This window comes from Austrofundulus limnaeus, unplaced genomic scaffold, assembly GCF_001266775.1.
Source record: "Austrofundulus limnaeus strain Quisiro unplaced genomic scaffold, Austrofundulus_limnaeus-1.0 Scaffold116, whole genome shotgun sequence".
In the NCBI taxonomy this organism is placed as follows: domain Eukaryota; kingdom Metazoa; phylum Chordata; class Actinopteri; order Cyprinodontiformes; family Rivulidae; genus Austrofundulus; species Austrofundulus limnaeus.
The window spans coordinates 970,306-985,524 of record NW_013952518.1 but is presented as its reverse complement, the minus strand read 5'-3'; the positions used below and the strand labels follow the sequence as shown (position 1 = coordinate 985,524).

Below are 15,219 nucleotides of genomic sequence, written 5' to 3'. Positions count from 1 at the left end.
AAGATCGGATTTTTTCAAAAAATCGGAACTGAGCATTAAGACCTGCAGTGTGAACGTAGCCTCTGTCTCCGCTTGACTTTATCTCTGGGCCAGAGTTCACGCCACATGGGGGTTTTCCTTTAAGCCCTACAGTACACAGGTCACTTGTTTTATCTGAAGGGAAAACAGAGTGCCGGTGAGCAGGACTTCCAGCATGCTATGGAGGTCAAAAGTCATACTTATGTGATGGTAATAGAGGAGGAATTGGTGTCAACATGAAGGAAGAGGAAAAAAACAAAACACAAACTGTCCTGCAGAGCTGTCAGAGGTACGTAATAAGGGGAAAGTTCAAGTCCTGGATTCGATGTCTGGTTCTTCTCTGATTGTGAGGAAACACAAAGTCTGATAAAGAACTAACCTTTGAAATAAAAACTGTTTTATTACCATATTTTCTTTTAGTTTAATAGCAGTAGAAGTCCTGAATGACTACTTTAGGATAATCTAGAAGCCTATGCTAGAAAAACTCACAATTCTCCTTTTTAAAAGAGAATCTATGCCTCTTTTTTCTCATTTGATTTAGGATTAAGGCTTTAAATCTTATCGTATTAAAAGTGTTTCATGTGAGAATAAACTCCTCCACAAATGTATAAATTTCCCCCTCATTTACATTTTCAAATGAGTCAACTGAACTTTTAATTTACCCCAAGGGTGATACAACCCTCCCGACCTTAATTTCTTTTTACAAAACAGATCCCTCTACAACTAAGTTATTATTCATGAAGTGGATAGAAGAAAGGTGACTGTTTAAACGTTTGTGCAGGCCAATTTCACTTCTGAAGCACCGAAACAAAACTATCCTCCCCTTTGCTCCTCTGTGACCTGTCTGCGAGAAAGATGCTGCTTGTTCAGGCCTAAAGACGTGAGACAGGCGGGCGCCAAGTTAGCGGCTTCCATGTCTAGACGCAGCCAACAAGCAGTCTTTTCTCCCATCTGCAACATGTCGTGTAAGAAAAATACAACTTTGGACTTTATATTACGCTCACACACGGTGATGTCACCTCACTGCTACCAAGAAACCAGCAGCTCGTTTTGTTTCAAGCTGACAGCGTCTTTTATATTTGCTTCAGAGTAATAAAAAAACAAAAACTTCTTTTCATTCCCCACCCCCTTCCTTTTTATTTTCCTCTTGATTACACTTAACTTTTATCTGCACTTGTTATCCCACAGAACACACACACACACATAAACACACACAGGCCAGAGAAAGAAGCCTCTGTGTTCAGAAGACAAAAGCTTCTCTTTCTCCGGAGAGGGAGCTGGAGCTTCCGGTTGAAAGCTTACTGTGTCAGAGGGGAGAGGAAGGGCAGGCGACAGGTCATGAATACGATACGAAGCAAAGTCGATGTGCATGTGTGTTACCAACATGTGCATTTCTTTCATTTATGTGTTCTGACCCTGTGTGCTTTGTGCATGAGCTTAAATACCTTAAATCCCTTACTGCAGTTGTGTCTCTTCGGCTCATTTTCTGGAGCTTTCCATTCCAGTTTGAGTGTGTGTGTGTGTGTGTGTGTGTGTGTGTGTGTGTGTGTGTGTGTGTGTGTGTGTGTGTGTGTGTGTGTGNGTGTGAGGGCACTGAGTTTGTGTCAGCCTGGTGTGAACCGGTTAACCACCCCCCACTTCCAGTAAGACTGATTGGTCGGCGGGGAGCCAGCTCAGTTCTCACCCTTTTAATGCAGAGATACAAACACCAGGCTCTTTGCTTTTCTTTCTCTTCCTCGCTCATTCGATTAGCTCTTTTACTGCCAGAGAGGAAGTTCTCTTTTAAGTCAGTTTTATCCATTTATTCTTTCTACATACATTTAATACATTTAAAATCACTTCCTTCTCTTTTCAACAGTTTGTCTTTCTATACTTTTTTTTTACACAGATCAATGACCCAAATACAGTGTATAAAATCAAACAAAACATGGATGGGCTTTGTAGGGTCGTGGTAACGTAAATGTTAAAGCAGTTGGCTTCGTAGGTCGTCGTTGGTCACGTTGGGGTTCGAGCATGTACAAGGTCATTATGGTTTATTTTTATGATGGTGTATTCATGTTGTGGGGCCTGCGTGCACAGAGGAGCAGGATTAGCCTTACTGACCTCATGTTAGGCCATGTCTGTGATGATGACAAGGTCATAGAAACAACATAGTGCAAATGTTGCACTTGTGATAGCGTTGCGGTAGAATGGCGTCATCTTCTAGCTCGTAGCTGCATGTTGACACAATGCAGGAGTCTTCAATTAGTATCTCACTGAGCTGTCTTTGTTTGCAACTAGTGGACGAATTGCATTTGTCTGAAATGTCTTAAATGCAAGGTTTCTCATTTTCCTTGGGTAAGTTGCAGAGATTTTCAGTCTTGTTGCTTGGGTTTTGAACATGTTTATGTCTGGCATCTCAAACCCATCTCAAATTTGTCAGGGATTTCTCCATCCCTTCTAAAGAACCGTATTCTCTCCTCGATTGATTCTATCGTCAAGACCAAAATAATGGATAATAAATGGCATTTGTTGAAAAAAACTGGTCCAGATCTAACTATTGTCTTTTCAAAAGTGTACTCTAGGAGGTTAAATCATAAACATGGAAACAGATGCAGAGTTGTGTACAAAAAAGGCCAATATGGGCATTAGTGGACAACAAAATAATGTGAACACCTAGCTCCCCAAACGATTAGATTTTTCGTATTTGTTGCTTAAAACATGCCTTATTGTTTGCTTGTCGCCAACACTCATGTTTCAATGAAACTTAAAAGAAGTTCACCAATTTTCTTGCAATTTTCAGTCTCCGACAGTCACAGCCCACTTTATGCATTAGATTGCCCTTTAACCTTTCCTGTGTAGTCCAACATGTTTCTACGGCAGCAAAGAAAGAGCAAAAGAAAGACTTGGCTTGAGTGTGAACCTTTGGTCATTCCAGCTAGCATTTTGTTTCTCATCTTTGAAAAACAATGAGGCATCTGTGATCCTGCAGAAGAAGGGACAAAGTGGACACAACCCACATTTTTCTTCTTATGTTTCTGTAGCTAAAAAAGCACAACAAATATTTTACTGACTTGTGGGTTCAGTGAAGTGCATTGTTTACTCTGCATATTGTTTAATTTTAATTGTTGGATTTAATCCTGAATTCAATATCAATACAAAGTGCTACATCAGTTCAAGCTTTGGAACTCTTCAATACAAAGACACAATTGTAGGCTATAAAATATAAATGCAAAAATGTGAAAGTTTTAAACAATTGTTGGCATGTTGCATACACAGTGCACACAGGTATGCATACATGTGCAGCAAATGCATATGACAATTCTTTCAAAGCCCACATGTGTTCACACACATTCATTAAAGCTGTAGGCGACGGCGACATATTCCTTCCTGCTCTCATTCCTTTGCTCTCTGATCATTGATCTGTGTCTGGGGCTTCCAAGAAAAGAAGATTGCGGGTGGTCAACCTTGCACAAATGTAACCCAGTGAGTTTAAACCAAAGGATTTTATACAAAACCATGCATGTAAACATACATGAGGCCATTGCGTGGTTTTCATATTAGGACCTGGATGAAAAAACGTGATTTTGAGAGTTTGTGGTTTGTAGTGACTGCATGTGTACAGTATGTACTCTTTAGCACTGAGTGTACATACTGTACGTCCACAGTTTACTTGGCAGCCTACAGCTCATTTGCATGCGTGCACATGATGTGCGGGCATGCTTCAGTGTGCTCTGAATGTACCCACACATGATATCTCCATCGTTTCATCATCAAATGCCCATTACACACAGACCAATGGAAAGGCAGAGAGAAAAGAGCACACAGTACATACTGTGTTCACATTAAAAGCCCCGTGGCTCCACTCTAACTCTTGTTCTTTCACTCACATGAACACACACACTTTCATAGCACAATGACAGTTCCCCACAATTAGCTTGTTCCCTGATGATTGCACAGAAAACTGTACACCAGTTTAATTCCTGCTCTCAACTGTCTGAACACCTCCTACACAGCTCTGCTTTTAGCACTACATTTGTACTCTCACATGTAGATCAGCAAAAACACACATAGACATGCCTGCTGGAAGTACAGTACATGTTTTGTGCCCTGTTTAATGAGGGTGGTATTTAATGTCATGCAAACAATGGAGCAGCTTTAGTAACATTCACAAGGTGACAAATACAAAATGGTATATTTTCATCCACACGTCAGCCACCTGTTCAGGTGGCAGAGGCACCAGGTTATGTAGGAGACATCTTTCTCACCAGCGACCATTTTCAGCTTCTCCTGGGAATCCCAAGGTGTTCCCAATCCAGAGAGAGGACGTAACGCGTCCAGTGATTTCTGGGTCCGCCCCGGGGTCTCTTTTCTTTGGGATGTGCCCAGAAAACTTCTACAAATCTGGAAAACATTTTAATCAAAAGTCTGAACCACCTCATCTGACTTATTTTGCTGTGGAGGAACAGAAGTTCTGCTCTTGAGTTTACCCTGGATGATGAAGCTGCTGAGCCTGTTTTTAAAACTGACCTGGCCACCCTGCAATGGGTGTTCATTTCAGCTGTTGCAATTAGGATTAAAAAAGTAATAAGTTGTGGAAATACAGAAGTGTTTGGATGGACGGACCAGTTAATCGAAAGCTTTGTCTTTTGGCTGAGTTCCTCCTGTACCACAAAAGACCAGAGAAATGCCTTTGTAAATGTGGATGAGGCCTAGGTTTGTCAGATCTCCTGCTCCATCCTGCCATTGCTTGTGAACTTAGTCCCAGACAATTGAACTCCCCTATTTGAAGCAGGCTCCTCTACAACTTTAAACAGAGATGAGACCTTGAAGTTCCCAAACTAGAAACCTCGAGGTTCTGTCCGTGAACACAACAAGCACAACTGGAGACAGGGTGAAGCCCTTGTTGTAGTCCAACCTGAACCAAGCTAAAACTGAAACCAAGCTCGATTTTGTGGCATGAATGTGGACACTTCCTTTCCCTGGCAAACACTTCGACTCTTCATTTAAGAGAAAAATGTGTCTATTGTTGCTACAAAGGGATTTACTTAACCATTCTTGGGCATGTGTTGCTTCTCGGGCAACAATTTTTACCGTATTTATTCAAATACAATACGTAAAATTAAATCCATAAAATCATCCATAAAGTTGGGGGGTAGTATTATACTCGGATAAATATTTTTACTTGTGTATTTTAACTGAAATATCGGCTTCATTCATGAAATGCCTGAGTCCAGAAATGAGACCGCTTCGTAAAAAGTAGTTGAAATGAGCTTACCTCTGACACGCCTCCGTTCTTCAGAGCGAGATAATAACAGATCCAGGCAGGTGACATGATGTGAAAAAAAAAGGGGGGGGGGGTGCAGTCCAGCACCTCAGTAATGATAATGAACGAATGACATTAACATGTGACCGGGCCGCTCCTCGAACAACAACAAACACATGTTCATCTGTAATGGTGGGTGTCTACCGGTGTTCTGAAAAAGTTTGTATCCCTGAAAAAATGTTTCCCCACCAGAGGGGGTGCTCGCGAGTAGAAAGTAATCTGCTTTCCCCCCACAAGATTGCCCAAATCTTATGTGAAGTCGCTGACCTTTGTGTTAGCGCATCCTGGTGGACTATGTGTAAAATGCCAGAATTCATATGATGCTGCTACAGCTGATATATACAGTATTTGTTGTCAAAATACCTTTTAGTACATATGTTGTTAAAATAAAATGAACAGTCCAATGATCATTTTACTGATATGTATAAAGACTGCAAAGGCTGAAAAATCTTGAAGTCTGTATGAAATTGGAGGTAGTTTGAGGATTAATTTTTTAATGCTTTTTAAGCTCAAATGGGGGGGGGGGTGGTCGTAGTATACATGAGATCGTATTATACATAAATAAATACGGTATATAGTTTTTGTATATAGTTGTTGAGGACAACGTCCTGGAGGGACTGCATCTGTATCTGACTTTATAGCTCTTCCACTCAAAATTTTCTTTGTCAGATGCTTTTTTAATAGCTTGCCATTTTAACAAACAAATGGGTATCTGGTGCATGTTAGTCTTGGGCCACAAGGTCTTAAAAATCAGAATTTCTGAAGTCGTTTTCCGCTTTTACTGTATAATTAGTGTATCTGATTTATTGTATATTGCTCAAACTTTCTGTGTATTTTTAGGGACATATCATGAGCGGTTTCCATGTATGTTGTCTGTAAGTGAAGAAGAAACTTGTGTAGTCATTGAGGTTGAGGAGAAGCAGTGCATTAAAGTGGATCTAATTTGTGATTAAAACTAAACAATGTTGGTCTCAGGAGAGCCGTGAGCACACACAGGGACTCATTATGTGTTTTAAAGGATTTAATTTCTTTAGGAAATATTTAGTACCTCTGGTTGTTACTCTGGTTGTTTTTTCTTCTTTTCTACAGTTTAAAACGTATCTAATGCAGTACATAAATATTTTAGTGGGAAATTACCTGCGTATGTTTAACATGATTGAGGAACTTTGGCTCTTTCCCACCCGTGTTTGAACTGACCCAAGTGCCTAATTGCAAACAGGTTCTTGTACAAGCACATGTTGTTACACATTACAAAAGGGACGTGTTCGACAAAGTGTCCCCTGTTATTTGGCGATAACCTAATCCCGCATTTTAAGCCCAACGCTTGTAATCCTAGAAGTCAAACTCTCCGCTAACAGCCTTTATAAAAATATTTTCTTAAGGTCCTTAATGAAAACATGAACAGCTCACCTATTCAAGAGAAGGGGGAGTGGGAGAAACTCTGCTCTTAAATACAACATTAACAATTTAATGCAGGACTTGTTGTTTTATACCTTTTTTTTTTTTTTTGAGAAATCACATCTGTGATGGAAAATGGCAGCTTTGTGTCCAAAAAAGACTGGTGTACTGTGTAAGTGTAGGAACAAAGCAGAATGCAGTTTGTGAATTTAGGTCCAAAAAATAAAACTAACAGGAATGCAAAAGTTAGAAATAGCTGTGGCTGTTTAAAGTAAACAATAACTTCTTATTTTAACTCAACATTAAATTTCAGACAAGTTAAAAAAGATGAAGCAGGTGAAGAGTTAGCTAAACTAAAACGAGCGTTTCTTGAATGATTGGAGATCACCAGCTGCATGCTCAAGTTTTAAACAAAACTCTTGCACGATCTGTTATTGCTCAGAGTATCTGTTGGGGATGACTCTCAGCTACTACCACACCAATTTTTATCTAAGTTTCCGTAAAATTGACCGAGTTACAGCCAATCTTGCATTTGCCAAAGTTGATTTACTATAGTCAGGGCATTCCATCTTTTCTGGGATCCAGATCAGACTGCAGGAGCAAAAATTTTCATAGTTTTTGTTTTGTTAAATTTCCTAAAATCTTTTATCTAAATAATGTCTTAATAGACTTTTTACACAACAGATACAATTAGAAACCAGAGCTAAATACACATAATATTCAGTCCTGTGAGTAACGGCTTTAAAGACAGAGAAACATTTCTAAGAGGATTTTTTTAACTATACAAGATTTTTGCAAATCAGTTGTCTATATTGTTGCTAACAAAATGAAGGCTTATAATAATTGGTAAGCTTGTAAAATAACAATGTGTACAAATTAAATTTTCCAATTTGAACCATTGGTTTTACTTCTCACATCAATAACAGATGATTGGTTTTTATTTCTTTTTAATCAATAGAATGTTAATAATTTTTAGAAAAGATAAGTTATAAAATGGTTGAAAAAAAAACAGCAAACATCCATCTATCCATTTTTTTTTTTTACTTTTCCTCTTTTCAAAATACATTTAATTGTCTAATTGTAACATGTAAGACTTAAATTAAAATATTTTTTCTGGTGTCAAATTAAATTTCAAGTCAAAGTTAATTTAAAGCTTATTCTTTTATGTTTTGTTATAAATCATTACATTTGTCCTTGTTTTAATCCATATTTGAATCTGTTTAATTGTTTTCCTAATAAGGACGATCTAGCCTTCACATTTAATCAAATCTCTGCGAATTAAATAGATCTTTTTATAGTTATATATGACAGTCTCATAAAAAATGCCTGCAATTATATTTTACCTTATAGTTTCCACTCCACACATAACAGACATGAAAAGCATTTGGTCATGTCAAAATTACTTAAAAAATAATAATTTGTGTGCTTTCTGAAGAGTGATCTTCAACACAATTAAAATATGATGTCCATCTTTGTTAAAGCTTTATTTGTTCGAGCTTCAGGGGTCCTGGAGAGGAGGGTCCGTCGGATAGTCGAACCTCGGATTCAGGAAGAGCAGTGTGGTTTTCGTCCTGGTCGTGGAACACTGGACCAGCTCTATACCCTCAGCAGGGTCCTGGAGGGTGCATGGGAGTTCGCCCAACCTGTCTACATGTGTTTTGTGGACTTGGAGAAGGCGTTCGACCGTGTCCCAAGGGGGGCCTTGTGGGGGGTTCTCCGGGAGTATGGGGTACCGGGCCACTTGATACGGGCTGTCAGGTCCTTGTACGACCGGTGTCAGAGTCTGGTCCGCATTGCCGGCAGTAAGTCGGGCTCGTTTCCGGTGAGAGTTGGACTCCACCAATGCTGCCCTTTGTCACCGATTCTGTTCATTACTTTCATGGACAGAATTTCTAGGCGCAGCCGAGGTGTTGAGGGGATCCGTTTTGGTGACCTTAGGATCGCATCTCTGCTTTTTGCGGATGATGTGGTCCTGTTGGCTTCATCGGAACGAGATCTGCAGCTCTCGCTGGAGCGGTTCGCAGCCGAGTGCGAAGCGGCCGGGATGAGGCTCAGTGCCTCCAAATCCGAGGCCATGGTCTTGAGCCGGAAAAGGGCAGAGTGCCTTCTCCGGGTCAGGGGGGTCGCCCTGTCTCAAGTGGAGGAGTTTAAGTATCTGGGGATCTTGTTCACGAATGGGGGAAGAACGGAGCGGGAGATCGACAGGCGGATTGGCGCAGCGTCTGCTGTAAAGCGGGCRCTGTACCGGTCCGTCGTGGTGAAGAGAAAGCTGAATCAGAAAGCGAAGCTCTCGATTTACCGGTCGATCTACGTTCCTACCCTCATCTATGGTCATGAGCTTTGGGTCATGACCGAAAGAACGAGGTCCCGGATACAAGCGGCCGAAACGAGTTTCCTCCGCAGGGTGGCTGGACTCTCCCTTAGAGATAGGGTGAGAAGCTCGGTCATCCGGGAGGGACTCAGAGTAGAGCCGCTGCTCCTCCACGTCGAGAGGAGCCAGTTGAGGTGGCTTGGGCATCTGGTAAGGATGCCTCCTGGAMGCCTCCCTGGTGAGGTATTTTGGGCACGTCCCACCGGGAGGAGGCCCCGAGGAAGACCCAGGACACGCTGGAGGGACTATGTCTCTCRGCTGGCCTGGGAACGCCTTGGAGTTCCCCCGGAGGAGCTGGAAGAAGTGGCTGGGGAGAGGGAGGTCTGGGCCTCCCTTCTGAAGCTGCTGCCCCCGCGACCCGACCCCGGATAGGTGGAAGAAAATGGATGGATGGATGGATGGATGGATGGATGGATGGATGTTCGAGCTATTTGAACGACTCCTCATCTGCTGCTATTCTTTTTAAAGAATTTTCCATTAATATGAGATTAGGTGCTTAAAAGAAGTAAACTTTAAAATCTCTGTAATAAAATGCAGAATTAAAATATTCAGAGAATTTGTTTAAATGTTTAAATAAATGTCAGTTTTTACTTTTGAACATGTCTAATAAAAATGAATGTTTAAGGTTTTTTACCAGTGAAGTCTCGTTGCGTTTTGTCAGTTCTTTGAATTTAAGTTTAATAAATATTTTTGAACATTTGTTTAAAGTTACATTAAGCTTTATAATGACTTAATTGTTAATGTTTGTTTACAACCTTATGTTTTTCTAGAGAAGAAAAAATACACAGTGTTGCCAAACCTCTTTAAATTTTGCATTCTCCTTGTGCCAATTTTTAATGAGCTTGTGTACAGATGCCTACAAAAATGAGGCATTTCTCCACATCCGTTTGATTACATTTGCATTAAACTGGTAAAGTGTTCAGCTTAGGTGATTTCATCATCTTATGTTCTCTTTCCGTCTGATTACAACGTATTGACACGTTAGTCTTCTCTTCGCTTAGCGTTGGGTTGTTGGTTGCGCTGCGTTTGCATCGCCCCGTCTGCTTAGCGTGTTGAGGCAAGACGGGTAAATGCTGATGCAAACAGATCTCCCTTTAGCTCAAGCAATGGAAACTTGTGCCGTGAATGTAAGAAGCAACCCTGATGCAACCTGCAGGGTTGTGCTCGTGTGATGCTCCCCAGACACACACCGTCGTTCCCACACCCATCCACCCCTCTGAAGCGTCAAAACTTAATTCTTTCAGTGTTGTGGTTCCTATTGTTCCTGGTATTGTGTGTGGAATGACAACCATGATAAATCCCTGCTACTCATTAGAGCATAAGCGAATAAAATGTTGCGGCAGAGCAAAGAGTGTACAAAAGAGCACAGAAACAACTTAACATGAACTTTTAACAATTTGTCGCATCTTAATTCTGAAAGAGATGCTTGTTCCTTTGTGATTGGGGGTTTTGTGGGTTTGGCAAGTGGGCTAATTCCAAAGAAGATGCATTTGTCTGTTTCCAGCATCGAGCAGACAGAATTGGAGGACAACACCCAGGAACCAGGAAGGACGCCAGGTGATCTGGAGACAAACACAGGTAGTGTAAGAAAATCACCCACTAGAAAACTAGTTCAGCTGCTACACCTGCTCCAGCATGAAAACCAAAACAAAAACCAAAAGGTTAAAATCAAAKCAAAGGCAGAATCCTCACAAAAACTGAAAACTAGCTCCTCCCTAAAGAGATTTATGACATGTGAATCAATCTAATGACCCATTTTCTTCCGTTCTGTTGCAGTCAGGACACAAATTTAAAAAGAGGGTGAACAACTCTTACAATTAATTACACCGGTTTGATGTTAGCCTCTAGTGAGGATTATTACCAGCCTTGTACTAATTGTTACAACCAGTTTGTTAAACGCTTTTTTACACACAGCCTTGTGACAGTACACAGCCTCTTTGTAGWCTCTAACACACATAATTTATTACAGGAACAATCAGAAAGAAGTAATTAGCCAGATTCATCGGATTTAATTTTTAACTAATTAATTCTGAACAGCTGGGCTGAGCTAGAAATGTCAACAAGAGGACTGAAGATTTCTACAGTATGTCCTATTTGGCCTATTTTACATATTTATATGCTAGTAAAAAACATAAATACTTTATATTTTTGGTTTTGTCAGTTTCATTGCATGTGTGTACCAAAACTAAAGCTAAGGAAAAAAAAGTTTTTTTTGTAGAAAAAATGGAAAATTATTCATTACAGGGACAATACAGTTTTAAGGTGGTTTACAACTGAGACAGGCTGATGGTAGGTAGTCATACTTAACTAATAAAGTCCAGAAATTGTGAAAGATATATATTTTTTGTCAAAGTTTAACCCTCTAAACACGTTAAGGGTTACTCTGATAGGTCTGTTTTGATAAATTAGGAATAATCATGCAAATCCCTTTTGTGTTTTGCTCTCAAATCTTTCTTAACAGCTTTTTTTTATGTACATAAATTAAATATTCTTCTGTTCTTTAATCCTATTTACATCTTTAACAAGTAATACATTTTAATCTTTACTGAAATCACTTTGTATTTTTCAACAATTTCAATTTATCTACATTATTTCTCCCTCCTTTTATTCATATTTTAGTCCCATGACTGTACAGTGAGTTCTGATTTCATCTGATAAAAACTTGAAATTGTCAATTAATACCAAATTCAACATGAACCTTACAGCTAATATCTTCGTATTTGCCTTGGAGGCAATGCTTTGAAGCTTTGAGTCTCAGTATGTAGTAGCATGTATACAGTTATGAGAACATGTGCAGTAACATGTTTACTGTGCATTCTATCTTCATTTCAACCCGGCAGCACGATGCAATATTTACATTTCAATAAAAATCTACAACACAGCAGCAGTTTGTGCAGCAGAGTCAGCATGGAGGGACGTTTATAGGCCTTTATGGGCCAATACGAGCCCACTATATAATTTAATATTACACCAATAAACATGCGCTGTACAATAAGCTGGGATCAGTGTAGCCATTAACATTGGAAAGATGGATCTGGTTTCAATTTGCTGTGTATTGTAGAACATTAGTGACCACATAAATGATCCACCACAGGTCCTGTAAAAAAATTTTTATCCAGCTTTAACGCCAGTAAGGCAAATACTGGCAGAGTCTGGTGTGAGTATCCTGAAAGTTTGGTGATAATTGATAATTGTGCCATTCCCAAATTGGAGGTATCTTCCCAACATTTTTTTTTATTTTAAATGTAGGTAGGCATTATATTCATGCAGTAGCCTCTTTAGACCATGTAAGATCTAGTGAATATCTGCTTGACACAAACACAAACACACTTGGGAACGTACAGAGAAAGCCACATGGTTCCAAGCTCGTTAGAGATCTAGGCACAGATGGTGCCACTTTTTTGCACCAATCTGGAAATGGCCCTAAAATGCTTCCCATCATCCCCCTCCGGCAACACGGTTCCTGCCACCTCCACGTCTCTACTGTCACTGAAACCAGCTGTTAGACACACTGAGTAGATATGTTAATGTTTATGGAAGTTTATATCGCTCTATAACGCTATTATTGTGTCAAAAATTATAATTTAATCACTTTATGCCTTTGTGTTTTTGGCTCCAAAACTGCTTTCCTGTTGGCTTTGAAGGGGACAATTTAAGATTTCCCACTAAAAATCCCACACAGATGTGCTCAGCTCTGGCACACATTTAGGATTTTCTGAAATAATTTTACAGTCATACTCAACCATAAAATGCCTTTTTTCTAAAATAGTTTATACAATTTCACTTAACTGTATTTGGTAGGAAATGCTTGAACCATGGAAATGTAATGCTTTAGGTCAGGTAAAATTCAGATATGAAGAAGATGGACTCTGGTCTACAAGCAGGACTTWATTTTGCTTCTTGTTGCTGCTTTGGAAAGTCTTGAACGGAGCAATGTGAGTGACATCCATGCATCTATTAATGTGAAGCCTTTGGGTGGGGTGGGTGTGTTTAAAGGGCACCTTCACACTGAAGAAAAGGTCTGCTCACTTGTTTGGCTGCAGCATTTCTTGCCTGTATTAAATATCTTCAGTTAAGATCTCAGAGGTCTCTCAGTGTCTCATTTCATTCTTCAGAGACCTCCCGTCTAACACTAGTTCTATCTTCTCCATCTTTTGTTATTGATTTTTTATTTCCTCTCCGTTCTGTCCTATACTTGATTGCATAATTACTTTCTCATTGCTTCTCCTTTCATTAGTRTCTTTGATTTTTCGCTTTGCCTCAGTTTCTTTTGTTTTTGTCTTTCCTTGTCAATAAATCTTTAACTTTTTCTTTTCCCACCTGTCCGACAGCTTCCTTCCTACTGCGTTGGGAGACATGCATGTAGGAAAGCTTTATCATCTGGTCCTGTCTCTTGGGAGAGCAGCTTGTGATGGGGACTAATGCACTATTGATCCTTATAACCCCACAGATAATTCTTGCCGGTGCACATAGGGCAGACAGAATCATAACCAGGCAAAACAAAACATCACTTTAATTACAGAAAGAGGCAAAATTTTCATTCAACCAGCATCAGAAATTCCTAAAGTTCTCTCAGGTTCTAGTTCTCAGCGAACATTTCTATTTTGACTTGCAGTTTTAACTGTCATCTTTACCTTAAGCTTGAAAATGCTTTAAAAAGTGAAAGTCGTACCAAAGTTCAAGGCTTTACCTTCGTCTACYAGAAAGCAGTAAGAGGGTTCATGCRTGTCCTCTGWTGACTGTTGACGTTCTGCATGAGTAACCACATCTCAGGGAGAATATCCGCTAAAACAAAACCTGGAGAGAGAGAGAGTAGTTCTGCCAGTTTAACTGGTTAGGTTGACAATACCTTTGTAATACATCTCCAAAAATTTAAAGCACAAATAAATTTATTTAACGGTAATTAAAGCAGCACTTCTTGAAAGAATACGTAAAGATTATCTGTTATTGCTCASAGTGTGTCGGTAATGACTCTCAGCTAAAAAGRTTGCTAAAAATCAATATTTTTTTACAGGCTGTTTAGGGATGTTTTGACAAGTCATATTGTTACACATCCTTTCACATGTACGACGTTCAAATTTCGTGAAGCTAGCACTTTCCTTTCTCAGGTTATGACTAAATTAATCTTAAAAAAACGTTGCTTCCTGCCCGACTCGACCAAGCTACTCCCCGCTGCCTCCAGCCTCTTCAAACCCCACCGTCAATCCGACCAATCACGTCTCTTGGGACGTCTCCGCCCACATTAAGACCTCTGCCAATCACATCTCTTGGGCCGTCTCCGCCCACAGGACAACATGTTCTGCAGAGATCCCCTTCTCCATCACAACACTGCCCCCACAGGCACAAGGCATGATGAGTACATCACTTCGCCTGCCTCTCTTCTTACCCTGATGCACCCATCACTCTGGAACAGGGTAAATCTGGACTCATCGACTACATGACCTTCCATTGCTCCAGAGCCCAATCTTAATGCTCACTAGCAARTTTAAAACYTTTTTTCTRGTTAGTCTGACTGATTAGTGGTTTTCTTAAGGCTACACAGCTGTTCATTCCCAATCCCCTGAGTTCCCTTCGCATCGTGCRTGTGGAAATACTTTTACKTTCACTATTTTTTTCTTTTACTTTCACTATTAAGGGTAGCCTAGAGTTCTACTGTTATTTTTCTTCAATTTGATTTCACCAAATGTTTAAGTGATCGCCRATCATGATCATTCAGGATTATTTTCTGGCCACATTTCTTCCTCAAATACAATGTGTCTCCACCATCCTTCCAGTTTTTATTATTGCATTGGACAGTTCCCAACCAATTTTAGTTGTTTCTGCAATTTCCTTAGATGTTTTATCTGCATGATGCTGCCAGTGATTTGACCCTTCTCAAACAGACTGACATGTTTTCCACGACCACAGGATGTGTCTTTCAACATGGTAGTTTAAGAAGTGAGAAACAACTCATTGCACCAGTTGGAGTTAAATAATTTGTTGCCAGCTGAAAGATCATCCTCCATGCAGTAATTATCCAGTAGGAGGCTCGTACCTGTTTGCTTAGTTAGTGCTGGGCGGTATACCGTTTTGTACCGAATACCGGTTTTTATTTTTGTTATGATATGAATTTTTTGAATACCGGACA

The 15,219-nt window shown here is 40.0% G+C and overlaps 1 long non-coding RNA gene across 2 annotated transcripts in view; it reads left to right on the top strand.

The window, feature by feature from the left end:
- Positions 1-15,219, top strand: part of LOC106521811 (uncharacterized) — a 116,363-nt gene that overhangs the window by 48,887 nt on the left and 52,257 nt on the right. For both annotated transcript variants that reach the window (XR_001310716.1, XR_001310717.1), the window contains exon 3: positions 10,597-10,670. This is a non-coding gene — a long non-coding RNA (uncharacterized LOC106521811). The remainder of the gene's footprint in view (positions 1-10,596; positions 10,671-15,219) is intronic.